Source organism: Strongylocentrotus purpuratus, unplaced genomic scaffold (assembly GCF_000002235.5).
Source record: "Strongylocentrotus purpuratus isolate Spur 01 unplaced genomic scaffold, Spur_5.0 spur5_scaffold_8, whole genome shotgun sequence".
Lineage (NCBI taxonomy): Eukaryota > Metazoa > Echinodermata > Echinoidea > Camarodonta > Strongylocentrotidae > Strongylocentrotus > Strongylocentrotus purpuratus.
In genome coordinates this window covers 14,003,673-14,018,740 of record NW_022145614.1, presented here as the reverse complement: position 1 = coordinate 14,018,740, position 15,068 = coordinate 14,003,673, and positions in this window count along the sequence as shown.

The following is a 15,068-nucleotide window of genomic DNA, read 5'->3' as shown; positions in this document are numbered from 1 at the left end:
CATTTCGTAAATTAAATTTAACAATTCTTTGACTTGGTAGCCATAACGAACACAAATCATGCTTTTCTAATTTAATGGCGAAATCAAAACAAAGTTTATTCCTACGTTCTTCCAACGTTAACAAATTGCACAGTTCTAGAGCATGATTATATGTTTCATAATTAAGTCCCAAAATAATTCTACATGCCCGTTTTTGTATTCGTTCAATATTATCTGTTTGTATACGTGTTAGGTTGGAATGAAAAAGTGGTGCACAATACTCTAAAATCATTATGATTACATAGACCCCGTACCCTTGTAATTAATCAAGCTTACCATGGCCTTTTCAAAACGAATATCCTGACAATATTTAAATAATAATTATGCGGGTCTGATGGAAGCGTCAGTAAGATAAAAAAACGTTCCAAAATGAAATCCTCGAGAATATTTAAAATAAAGGAAGATAAAGCTATCCAAAAATTATAATTGTAATATTGTTTAGGTGAACATTTACGTCAATTAAAAATGGATCTGTTATAATGTATGAAATGTGAATCTTTATTTGCACTGTTATTAATGTGAGAAAATAATTAAAACTTACAAAAACAAAATAAAAAACATTTACCATAGATTTGCTTATTTGATACATCATTGTCAATACGTTAGAACTAGCTAATCACCCCTCCACCCCCAAAAAATCCAAATCATCATCAAACCCGAAAATAGATCACCCCCCCCCCAAAAAAAAAAAAAAAACGATGGTCTCTAGACCTACTTAAATAGTTCGTTTGGCTAGTCGCAAGGTAAACGGCCGCACAAATCACTTGACATTTCCATATCGCTTTACCAGTATTTATGTCTATTTTGTTTGATACAAGACGATCCTGTGCACCGAACTCTTGGTGGAGAAAGAAAGGGAAGAGAGAGAGAGAGAGAGAGGGAGAGAGGGAAGAGAGAGAGAGAGAGAGAGAGAGGGAGAAGAGAGAAGAGAGAGGGAAGAGAATGAAAGAGGGGAAGAGAGAGAGAGGGGGAAGAGAGAGAGAGAAAGGGAAGAGAGAGAGAGAGGGAGAGAAGAGAGAGAGAGAGAGAGAGAGAGGGAAGAGAGAGAGAGATGGAAGAGAAAGAGAGAGGGAAGAGAGAGAGAGAGATACAGACATATATTTCATTTCCCCCCCCCCCACATTATTTCTGTAGTTATAGAATTTTGTCCAAGCTTAGGTGAATAGACGCAGGAAAAGTGCAGGCTGTTATATTGTCTGGCTTGCAGACGATAATGACCGATGAAAGGAAAATATGAACAGTAAGATATCGACTCTCATAAAATGCGCGCAAAGGGTGAAAATGGATTTTGTTTCGAAAGGGAGGAAGTGTCATGTAAAATGCTTGTTATCCTTTCCAATTATTGTATTTAATATATGCATTTCTGTAGAAGGATATAGATGCACTAAAATAAGAAATTTGGTGATTTTTTTTATTTTGGGCAACTGCCCCCCCCCACTTCGCATTGCATTTATCGATGACTTTGAAACCCCCTTTAAAGAAGACTGTAAACGTTACTTCTACAATAAACTTGTAAAATATGCAAATATATACTTGTAAGATATGCCAAGATATACTTCTAAGATTCAAAGATAAACTACTAAGATACACTTCTAAGATATAATTCTATGATATACATTCTAAGGAAAACTATACTTCTTTAATATAACTCTGAGATATTCTTCTATGATAATTGTTTTATATATATATATGAGAAGTATATATAAAAGGTTTATCTGCAAATTATATTTTAAAGTATATCTTAGATTAGAAGTATAGCTTAGAAGTATACCTAAGAAGTATATCTTAAAAGTGTATCTTAGAAGTTTATTTTAGGAGTATATATGTTAGAAGTATATGTTAGAGTTATATCTAAGAAGTATATCTAAGAAGTTTATCTGAACATTATATCTAAAAAGTGTATCTGCAAATTATATCTTTAGATATAGTATTATCTTAGATTAGAAGTATATCATAGAAGCCAATATCATAAAAGTATATCATAGACTGAAGTATGTCATAGAAATATATGTTAGAATTATTTCTTAGAAATGTATGATAGAAGTATAGCTCAGAAGAAATATCTAAGAAGTATATCTAAGAATTATGTCCTTAATGTATATGTGATAATTATATCTAAAAATTATATCTTAGAAGTTTATCTTGGAAGTATCTATTAGAAGTATATCTTAGAAGTATATACCTAGTCAGCATAATTTATGAAGCATAATTATCTTAGAAGTACATCGTAGTAATATTATTAGAAGTATATCGTATTAAAAGTGTATCTTATATATATATATATATATCTAATAGGTATATTTAGAACTATATATATATATATATATATATATATATATATATAGATTCTAACATATACTTCTAACATATACTCCTACGATAAACTTCTAAGATACACTTTTAAGATATACTTCTTAGATATAATTCTGAGCTATACTTCTAATCTAAGATATACTTTAAAATATAATTTGCAGATAAACTTTTTATATATACTTCTGATATATGATTCTAACATTTACTTCTAACATATACTCCTAAGATAAACTTCTAAGATACACTTTTAAGATATACTTATCACACATACTTCTAGGATGTAATTCTAAGTCATACTTCTAAGATTTACTTAAAGCTTAAGCTATACTTCTATATTTGTAAAAAATTCTTCTAAGATATATTTCTATGACATACTTCTAAAATTTACTTCTCAAGATATACTTCTAAGATATACTTCTAAGATACACTTCTTAGCTATACTTCTAAGATATACTTTTCAGTTATACTTCAATGATATACTTTAAAAAAATACTTCTAAGACTAACTTCTAAGATTTACTTCTCACATATAACTAAATAAATACTCCTAATATACATTTCTATGATATCCTTCTAAAATAAACTTCTCAGTTATACTTCTAAGATATATTCAAATCTCAGATATATACTTTAATATATAATTTGCAGATAAACTTCTTAGATAAACAGTAGGCTTGCGGTTGCACCATGATATATTTATATAATATATTTATACAATATACTTCTGTGACATAATTCTAAGACATACTTCTTTAATATACTTTTAAGATACATTTCCGAGCGTTTGGTATATCTAAGAAGCAACCTTAGATATAACATTCTGCAATCGTCCTATTTTGATCAGTTGACTCTCCTCGTAACACTTATCGATAGCTTTGCAACTTTACATTCCTAAATACGAAGTGCCCCCTTCATGAAAAATGCCCCTGTGCAAATTAAAATTGCCAGCTCCTAACACGAGCAGCCCTTTTATATTTTACATGATATACAGATTACAAATGCGTCATTACTCCACGAACATTTCGATCATCCCATTTAGAAAAGCTCGAATCACTGCTTACCACCATCAATATATGTTGAATTTTGTATTAAGATAATACATGATCAGCTGACAATTTTGTTGATGTGTTTTTGCTGCCGCCATTGGATGTCTGACAAATATAAACTTTGAAAAACTGATTCCAAGAAAGTACTTTGACACCAAAGGCAATATTAGAGCCAGACATGTAGATTGTATTAGAAATTGATGAAAGTGGGTAGAAATGGCAGTACATCGCTGTTTGTTTTTGCTGCCACGAGTCGCCAGCGTGTGCATGTTTAGCTTTTACAAATTCAGTCAAAGAAACGACTTTGTATATACTCCCATTTTCATCTGTCTAGACAAAGCCATGATTTATGTATTTATTTTTAATTCCATTTCAATGACGGGCATATGCACATCATAAAATAAGTCATGATAATTACTTTTACAGGGGGCTTACACCCTACAAGGCTCTGCTTTTTAGTCGGCCCTCCTTTCCTTTCAATTTCATGTATATTTTTTTAATGTATTGTATTGTGCAAATTGATCTATATGTATATAAATATGTGAATATGTTAAAATGTACCATCATTGTAAATATGAACGATTGAAAGAGGAATAATAAATTAATTGAATTGAATTGAATTGAATAATATTTGTGTATCTCATTCGTGTTGACCATTTCAACTTCATAGCGGTATATATCACCCATATTCTCGATAAAGTGTAACTCCTAGATACAAAAGCGGTGGTGGTAGTTATTTTGTTTACCTGACTGCTAAGAAAGCATAAATGCTTGTAAGTAAGCAACCAGACGGCCAACGGCTTTAGGTCCTCTCCGAGGGACCTGGTACTGAGGATTAATGCCTTACCAAAGGGCACTAGCGCATCGACTTGGTTTCGAACCCGGGTCTCCGGATTACGAGACCACTGCTCTACCGACTGAGCTATCGCTAAATTTCATCTAAAGTCCCACCCTTTTCTGCCAAAATTACCCTTGAAAAGTGGGTATGGGTTTGAAGGCTTCAGCCACATCCAACTGTCCAAACTAAATCTGAGTAAAGCCCCCACCTCGGGGGGGGGGGGGGGGATGGGCGACTGGGCACATTCAGTGTGCTCCGTTTTTTTAGTGTATATTATCATCACACAACATAATGATACGTGATGAACTTATACGCATTACTTTTTATTTTAATGACAGTCTCGCATACTTTTGCGTTCTTAGTAGACGTGATGATTTGAGCGGGACCTGATCAGGGTTCGAACCTCAACCATGGAATCATTTTGAACACATTACAAAACTCCATGTGCCTCTGTAAACTGTGTGCTGTAATCTTGTTTGATATATCATTTATTTATTTATTTCGTTTTATTTCAACAGGGTAGCCCCATCAGTAGTTAAAATACTCATTTTTGGGGGCCCTGCATAACTTAAAATACATATAAAGACATATACATGAAAACATCATCACATGGTGAGTAGTAAACATACCAGAAAGAATACAGATTAAATCTCAAATATAAATTTAAACTCAGCAAGTAAACAAACAAAAAATCCAAAAAAAATCAAGTCTTCAAGAAAATCATACATAAACAAATTTTGAAGAAGAAAAAATATTATATTATAGTGACAGTGTGTCTAAACATAATTATTTGTAATTTGTAGGATATTTATGAGAAATACAGTGATCTTGGAATAGGTAATTACTAAATATTGATTTTTGTGATAGAGGCTACTTATTTGCATGTACTTGGGTTATATTTACATTTTTCTAAAATAACTGGTGCAAAAGGACTGCTTGGTTTGGGCATTTCGTACCTCACTAGGGAGGTTGTTCCATGTCATTGCACCCTCAAAAGAAAAGGCCCTTCTACCATTTTCAGTTTTAATTTTGGGGATGACTAATCCACGAGTATCAGCGATTCTAGTGCTATAACGATGTGTTGCTGCAGACTGAGTAAACATATCTTGAAGATATGAGGGGGAAATACCGTTTACAATATCGAACATAAGTTTACATTTCTGGAATTGCCAACGTTTTTCCATGTTTATCCACTTGAGTTTTAAGAACATTTCTGAACTTGGTGTAAGTACATTCATTTGGAGAACAATCCAAGCCATCTGTTTATGCAACTTAATCAGTGTATCCCGAAGACCTTGATTACAATTTGACCATGAGGTGCACTGGTGCAGCAAAAATCAAAATATGGTAATACCAGTGCATTTGCACTTAATCAGTGTATCCCGAATACCTTGATTACAATTTGACCATGAGGTGCACTGGTGCAGCAAAAATCAAAATATGGTAATACCAGTGCATTTGCTAATCATACCGATTTTGGTATATGGTGTCTTATGTCCTTGAAATAAAGTAGACACTGAACCTATAGGGAATATACATGTTCGTGGATGTCCATTCATGCATCATGACCAGTTGACGAGCTGGGGCATTTTCCAAAGTTTACATAAATTATAACACTTCATTTTATCTTTGCATATCTGGCGGTTACGGTGTAAACCACTTTCTACCATCATGATTTAAGAGGGACCAACGAATAGAATCTTAAAGATTTGCTTGATAACTCGATAACAGTTCCCAAAACAACAGGGAATTCCATTGATAATTTTAGGTTAGCACCCACTTAACAGTCAGACTATCACGTACACGAATTTGGCGAAATATTGAAGCAACGATGTCACACCAGGGCAAAACAACGTTTGTGCTCGAGGGGAGAAATACGTGAGTCTACAACACGTATATTTTCCTTATTGGTGAAGACGGAAGAGTATTTTTAACTTTTAACGATAAGATGTCGTCATAACATCTTGGATATACCCGTCTCAGCGTGCTGAATAGGAAGGCGCACAGATTATTATGCGTTCCATTGGCAGCTCGCGGAGCAAGATGCCAAGAGCCTTGTCCGATTTTCCGGGAAATTACCTCACGATATTCGAGGCTTCCATTCTCGTCGACTTCTTGAAGCAGTCTGGATTCTCTTTTTTTTTTGCTCAGCTTTCCCCTTTCATTTATCAGGAAGTCGTGGTCTAGACATTACTCACGGAGATCAATTAACTCGAGCAATGCCCGACACGCACGCCTATTGTTATTGTCTGAGGATGAGGTGGAAATATGAACGGCACGCGATGCGAAGAAGAGATGAGGAGAGAGAGTCAGGGAGAGAGAGAGAGGGAGATGGAGAGAGAGAGAGAGAGAGAGAGAGAGGGGTAAAAGGGGATCAAGAGAAGATAGACAGAAAGTAGGGGGAGAAAGGAAGTTAGGAAGGAGAGAGATAAGGAGAGAGGGTGTAGAGAAAGAAAGAGAGTTGGATATACGATTAATATTCAAGATTTAAATGGAATGACCGATAAAGTTCCCCCCCCCCAACAACAACACAAGAGAGGAAAAAGAGAAGGGATAAAGAGCAACCAAAGGACAGAGAAGAGAATACTAAAGATAGAATTAGGAGAGACTGAAAGAGACTGAAAGAGACTGAAAGAGACAGAGGGAAGTGATAGAGAATAATAGTCTAAATCACATTAGACCCGGTGAGATGCTTCACAACTTCAAAGTACTACACTGAAATTGTAGGATGAAAATCCTCATAGAATAACAATTCTAATTGAAATGTGTATGCAAAGAAATGAATATTAACTCCCCCCCCCCCCAAAAAAAAAAAAAAAAAAAATAATAATAATAATAATACAAAAATAGTTCAATAACAGTCCTCTTCCATGGCTAAACATCCATCGTCTGTGACAGACATGATGTAGGTATACTTATCATATATTTAGGAACAAGGTGAAAATCAATTTTGTTTTCAGTTTTAATTCTTTAGATTTTTTAGATATTCAGATGGTTTACTGATTTAAAAGAAGTATAATATATTATATCAAAACAGATAAAACCCAAAATTGAAAAAAATAAAATGATCATTTACAAGAGAATCATAGGAGGAAACTTGAGTGACCGTTTTTTAAATTGGAAGTAAAGAGGCACAAAACATTATGCTTTCAATACACAAACTACTGGGGGTTTCGTGCGTCAATTTTAATTTCATATAATCCGATTTAAAGAGGGAAAATATTTTGCTTTAGTCTTTGGCTGTTATCACCAAATCTAAAATTGTACAGAAAAGGACAGGAGAAGGATAGATAACATTTGTGGGGCATTAATCCTCATTACTGTCATTTATGACTTAAGGGCGTAGGGGTCCCCTAGTTGATAAGCATAGTAGCATACACATTATACAAATTATTATTCAATAAAATCTGAGAATGTATAGTATTATCTAGATCTGTTAGGAATAAATCATTGTCAAAATAATTCCATAAATTGGGGGAAACATTTTCCAACTTTATGAGCAACAGTGTAGTTTGGGTCTGAACGGTTAGACTAAGCTGATGAGTGGGTGTGGTGTGGGGTGTTTCCTTCCCCCTCCTCAATTTGACGGCCTTCGAGATGAATTAAGTAACCGCACTTTGTATTTTTGAAACCTTATCACAATCATGGACAGTGATCTTCACAGGATCTCTCGAGTCCCATTTCTATTGGTTTGTGATGCCTCACGGCTAAATTTGAAGATATGAACTTGCATATAAGTTTTATATTTGTTTGTAATTCTTTTGTATTCTTTCTTGTTAAAGATTTTCTTTTGAAAAAAAAACAATATTAACATTTTCGGAAAATTTGACACTTTTATAAGCTGTCCAAATGATGACATGACCCCCTTCTTTTGGTGACGAAGATGATGATGATGATGACGACGATAATGATAATTACCATCATTATCGTCGCCGTCATCATCGTTGTCAACATGAGCGTAGTGGTGGTGACAATGATGAGGAGGATAATGATACGAATGGCGGTAACAAACGGCTGGAGGAGTAGATAATACATGACACTAAATTGTTGATAAAACCAAGAAGTTCCTTTACAGCGCAACATAGTGAAACATGTGAAGGAAATTCTCTGCTTTAAAATGACAACATCTATGAACTTGATTTGACAGCTTTACAACTTCGACGAAGATTCAATCACCCCGCCTTTCTCGATTCATTAATCGACTTGCTTTTGGCGGCAAACGTTCGCGAATTATTCCACGGTAAACTAATTATCGTAAAAAGCACGTCTAGCCAACGAGGAACTCATGTCATCCAATTAGAAACTCAGTAAAACACGAATGCTTGTTCACTTTCAAGCAAAGGGATGTTGTCGGGTGGATGATGCCTTTATCTGCATACATGGAAGGACGTGAGTGTGCGAACAATATAGAAAGTGGAGCTGTATGAAGTTGTGTCAATCCTAAATCTTTGGTATGATTTACGCAATAAAAACATCACAATGATTTAAGTTAATAATAATAATGATATATGAGATTCGTAAGGCGCCGAATCCACTTGAAATCAAAATGCTCAATCAAGGCGCACTCGTGAAACAAAAACAAAACAAATAAGAATACAGAAAGGCATCTGCATTATAAACAAAGGAACAGAACTTAGAACATATATGAAAATGACTGAACATTAATTATATATGCCGAATTAAACATACATGTTTTGAGATTATTTTGAAACACTTCAACTGATCTGAATACGAGTCTCTTGAAGAAGAGCATTCCAAAGATAAGGCCTTTCGCGACCAAAGGTTCTTTTCCTCCAATTAGTATTTAGCTTATGACCAACAAGATATCTGGATATTATTAGAGAGCGTAATGATCTGAACGGAATGTTTCATTTCATTTCCTTTATTCATTTAAACACGGTATTTTGTTATCCAGTTAACATGGACTTTCTGAAAACAGCCGTTTAGGCTGAGAGAAACGACTTTTCAGAAAGTCTGTGTTAACTGAATAAAAAATATACAGATTATATCACAAACAAAAACCAGTAACAAAAGACAACAAAACATGAACATATTATACAAAACAAACGAATCAAATCAAAACAAAGGAAAAGATAATTGGTATGGGTAACTATGAAGAATAAGAAGAAAAAAAAAGTGAATTATTATAATGTACAAAATACAAATTTGTTAATGATTTGTTAATGATACAAAATTCAAATTTGTTAATGATTTATCACAGTAATATTAGAGCAGAACCATGAAAAATAAGAGCAAAGAATTTTAAAACCAATGCGTTCACCCATGGGCAACCAATGGAGTGATTTGATGACTAGTGTGATGTGACTGTGTTTTCGTAGCTATAAAAGCATCATTATGTTTTAATACAGATAACGGATACCTATAGGTAAACATAAACAGGCATACTTTTCATTAAAAATATTGTTTGATCATCATTTTGGTGAAAATATCTATCCGATAATATAACCGCAAAATTGAAGAAAAAAACACAACAGCAAAACGAAGAAGTCTTATTGATGATATCGCTTGATCTATAAGAAATAGCGATTATGTTACCATGCACGTAAAATGTAATAACATTCAAAGTCTATATAAGCCATTATGTCCATCGTGACGGTTAATAATCAAACAGAAAATGAATAGTCGATTAAATGATCCATTCGCTATGAGCGAGTGGGCAAACTTCAATATATAGACTCCTTGCAAAATTGGTGAATTCAAGGAGAAACGTTGTGAAAACCTGTATAAAGCAAAGCATTTGATAATCATTTTGCTTGGAACCCCCCCCCCCCCCCCATTCCCTCCCCCTCCTCATCCTTCAGTTTCAATGCGCAGACTTTATTTGACCCGACCGACTTCATAAGTTAGCTTTCAGGCTATATTGCGTGGTTCGATTCCGAATCAGGGGGACCAGAGGAATAAAGCAATTTAAATGAGGCTCTTTTGTTTCTTATAAGAACAAAGCTGCAATTCAATATATTTCTCTTCTTCCTTTTTTTCCCCCAGAAATAAAAAATCATTTTGCAAACAAGTTCGCCAAAACATTCTCCAAAATAAAAAATGAAATTTCGAACACTTCGCATAATAATTCATTGGAAAATTTAACATAATAATTGCTGGACAAGGTGGACATTGCGTTTGTTTCGTAAACCATGCGATTTTGTACAATAAAGAATATTGTCGGGCTACAAACGTCTTTATTATTAATTCTTACACGCTTGCGATTAAAAAAGAGATAAAAACAAAGGAAAAAAGGAAAAAAAGAAAAGACCTCTCGCAGACTTTATTCATCCACGATCATACGAGCTTTATGAATCATTGTATGGATCGAAATCTATAATTTTTGGTTCTCTTTTGGCGGGACGTTTAGGCTAGATGTATGGCGTTCTTAGTCATGACTGACCCTCATTTTAAATATTTTTGTGGACGTTCTAATGACCATTGGCACTGCTCACCGGGGAAACCGATTGAGACGAGAGGTTCCGTTGAGGACTTCTGAGGTATTTTTAACGAGTCTGTGTCTGGCATCTTCAAGCCAAGAAGTAAGTACATGTAAAATGATAGATGACGGGGAAAAGGAAAATGAACTAAATTTAGATTCTATATGTGATTTCAATTTGAACCAATGTTTGAATAGATCTTATAATCATTGTTTTCAATCGAACAGCCTTTCGAGACTATGAGGACACATTACAGAACTTTGGAGTGATATTTGGAGTTCATTTACCCCGCACAGTTTCAATAAATTTCAATAACTTTCAATATTAGGCCTACTTACTTTTTATTTGTTCATTTTATTTGGGGCAAATGGGCGAGCTAAAATGTTAACATTTCCAATACAATTTTGTACAAAACGATGTTGTTAGTTTGAAGAAGAAAAAATATATATCCATCAGCAAACTTTTAAATAGTCATCACTCCGTGAAGATTTATTTTTGTTTAGTATACGATACTTTAGCTTTAATGCTTGTTTGATTTTTAGTCGTTTTACTCTCATTTTATCTCGAAAGGTTTCATCAAGGTGAAAATGGGTTCGTTTTTTTATCCTTTAAATCTTCTCTCTTTTTAAGACAATTCATGGATATTGTTTTTATCGCATTGTCCTGTTTACCCTTTCGCCTGGAATTTCATATTCTTTTCCTCTCCCCTATTTTGTTCTTGTTTTTTGTCAGTTTCATTTTTGGGGTGCTTTTTCGTTTGCGGTTACTTTCTCTCCTGCACTTCTCCAGTCCTAAATTTTCCAATCCTTCATTTCCATCGTTTGTTCGAGTTAATTCTAACCCTTTCCTATTATTTAATTATATTGGTTTAATGTTTATAATTTTGTGTCTACAAGTTTTCTGATCTCTTGTGCTTATATTCTTCTCTTACACAGCACTTCTTTCACAATTATAGCTATAAACTATTCCGTGTTGGAAAGAGAATAATATTCCTTCTAACAATCTCTGTCTGGATACATACGAGGAGCAACCATTAATAAGCAGTGACTTGACCCGTACCCCCAGATCCAAAGAAGAAAGTTTTTTGCTCGACTGAGGAAAGCACAAAAGAAAAATAAACTGGCGCGAGCCAATAGCATTGTCCCCCGCGACAGGACTGTCTAGTCAAAGTTAGCAAACGGAAATGAATTGTCAGAATTTAGAATGCGATCTTTATCCCAGTGTCTTTCACTTTTTGGTGGCCTTTATACAGTTCTTGAAATGAAGAGTTCAGATTTATAAGCCCCTGGATAACTTTTGAGTTTTGACCCTCTTTTGTATCGTTCTATTTCAGCTTTCATCACGCACAGAACATCAAGCTTGGAAAGAAACATATCAGATTTTTTTTTTAAAGTAAAAGAAAAAGTTAATTACAAGAAATATAGGCTAGGTCTAAACCCGTCAACCTGATCAACTTCTTCTCAGCACATTTTGTTTTCTTTTTAATTTTAATCTAATTTAATTTTTGTAAACAGTTAAGGTAATTTCAAACGGAGGGTGAGGGGGGGGGGGGTGGAGACAAGGACATGATGAATGTATTGTAAAGAACTGCCTACCGTAAACCCCCTTCCACGTTGTATCTCCTGTGGGGGCTAGAAAAAAAAAGGGGGGGGGGGGAGGGCAGACCCCGTTCGACCTGGAGTTGGATACGCCACGAGTCTAGTGGTCCTTAATCAATGTGACAGCACAATACACTATAACCATGGCAATGGTGCAGCAATTATTTGGTGACATTTTCACCATCATCCGTCCTCTTAAGTGAATGTTAAAGATATATGGGCCTAGTTTGAAAGGCTGCGATTCATTTGTTTAACCCTTAATGTTAATTGTTTGTTTGTTTCATGATTCATACAGCCGTTTTTTTTTTATCGAGGGGGGGGGGGGTGCTATTTTATTTCTTGTATGTTTGTTGGTTAATGTTTTCTTTTTAATGGTACATGTAGCCAGGCGCGCCGGAAGCAGTTTGGGACTGGGGGGGGCAAACATTCCAGGGGGCTCACATTCCAGGGGCAGTGACGTAATGAGAAAAAAAGTTCGGAAGGGGGGGGGGGGCACACGAAAAACCTGCATCACCACCAGTCTTACACGTTACATGCAGGTCCCGCGGAACGTTTTTCAAAGTGGAGTATTATCGATCAGGTAGAGCGTAAATTGGCGTGGGGTCCAGGGAATGAGCCTCGGCAGGGGGTCAAGGGGCTGAGCCCCCGGAAGCTCAGGGGTTTTAGGTATTTATTTACGGTTAGATGAGCATCCAGGGGCCCTCTGTAAGGCAATTGACGTGTTCCAAGGGGGGGGGAGAGCCCCCAGAAATTCAGAGGTTTTGATATTTAACTACGGTCAGATGAGCATCCAGGGGCCGTCTTAGGGCCCTTGGTGTGGTTCAGGGGGCAGAGCCCCCGGAATCTCAGGGGTTTTAGGTATTTAATTACAGTCAGATGAGCATCGTGGGGCCCGCCTTAGGGCCCTTGGTGGGGTCCAGGGGGCAGAGCCCCCGGAAGCTCAGAGGTTTTAGGTATTTAATTAAGGTCAGATGAGCATCCAGGGGCCGCCTTAGGGCCCTTGGTGGGGTCCAGGGGGCAGAGCCCCCGGAAGCTCAGGGGTTTTAGGTATTTAATTACGGTCAGATGAGCATCCAGGGGCCCGCCTTAGGGCCCATGGTGGGGTCCAGGGGGCAGAGCCCCCGGAAGCTCAGAGGTTTTAGGTATTTAATTAAGGTCAGATGAGCATCCAGGGGGCCGCCTTAGGGCCCTTGGTGGGGTCCAGGGGGCAGAGCCCCCGGAAGCTCAGGGGTTTTAGGTATTTAATTACGGTCAGATGAGCATCCAGGGGCACGCCTTAGGGCCCTTGGTGAGGTCCAGGGGGCAGAGCCCCCGGAAGCTCAGAGGTTTTAGGTATTTAATTAAGGTCAGATGAGCATCCAGGGGGCCGCCTTAGGGCCCTTGGTGGGGTCCAGGGGGTTTTAGGTATTTAATTACGGTCAGATGAGCATCCAGGGGCCCGCCTTAGGTCCCTTGGTGGCGTCCGGGGGCGGAGCCCCCGTAAGCTCTGGGGTTTTAAGCATTTAATTACGGTCAGATGAGCATTTTTTATACCTTATTTGTGACATTGGCAGGTCACTTATTTTTTTCTCCGTCTTTCTTTCTTTTTTTCTATAACATACTTTTTCAAAAAGGAGGGGGGGGGGGGGGGGGGCTCGAGCCCAGCCACTTTGCAGACCATGACATAAAGGCTTCTAAATTAGCGTATTTCGCCTGACTGTAATTTGGGAATTTCTTATTTTCCAACAAACGCATAAAAAGGTATGACTTACAAAAGAAATGGAGAAAAAATGCCGGAAAATCATGTCACAACATCAACATTTGTAAATCAGTTGTTTCGAATAAGAAATACATCATCCCCCCCCATCAGTACGCCAGCGTTCAGGGGCTCATGTCTTCTCACCCCTATAACAAAAAAACGGACACGCTTTCCCATTCGCGCACAATATGTCCACGATATGCGCGTATCGCTATTTTAGAGACCTCCATTGATAAATACCGTATAGGTGGCATGCGCAATGTTTATGAAATTTAATTCCTGTGAACTTTCCGTTTCTTCGAATGGAATTGTATATGTGATTTAATTCAGGTTTTTATTATTGTTACGTTCTTTTAGATTAAAAATACAAGCCTTTACTGTTTTTTTTTTTTTTTTTTTTTTGGAGGGGGGGGGGGGGCGTTTTGGGGGGGCAAAAATGCGTTTTGCCCCCCCACTTTTTTGACTGGGGGGGCAACTGCCCCCCCTGCCCCCCCACTTCCGGCGCCTATGCATGTAGCGGTATGTAGCGAGATCTTAGTAATTGCCCTATATCTAAACGATCAAAAAAGGCTATACATTTTTATTTATGTCCCTGTTAAATTTACACTAAGGATCACCTCAGTCTTTTAAAGTCAAATCTTTATCGAAAAGATAAAAGTTTCAGACATCACCCCTCTCTATGATTTTAAATGTTATCCACAGCCTGACCCAAAACTGCTCTTCATAACCTGCTTGGGCTGGATCGAGCGCGGAAAAGTAAAGTGACAGGGGTTCATTTATAGCCGTGGAAGTGTCCGTCTGTTCGTTGACACCGAGTTTCCTTCCGGGCTGGCCGAAGTGCTCCAGCGTCCGGCCCAGACGAATGTTTGCCTAACTCTAAATTGACCGTTTCGTCGCTATTAACGGGTCCCTTCCGCCACAACTGTCCCCAGTCACACAGCCGCTTAACCTACTCCGAACCAACTCAATAGGAACTGAATATCGACAAATCTTGGCAGTTCGCACTAATCTGATTTTATGTCCAGTCTATAATCGGTTTGGTCAGTGTAACAGAGGT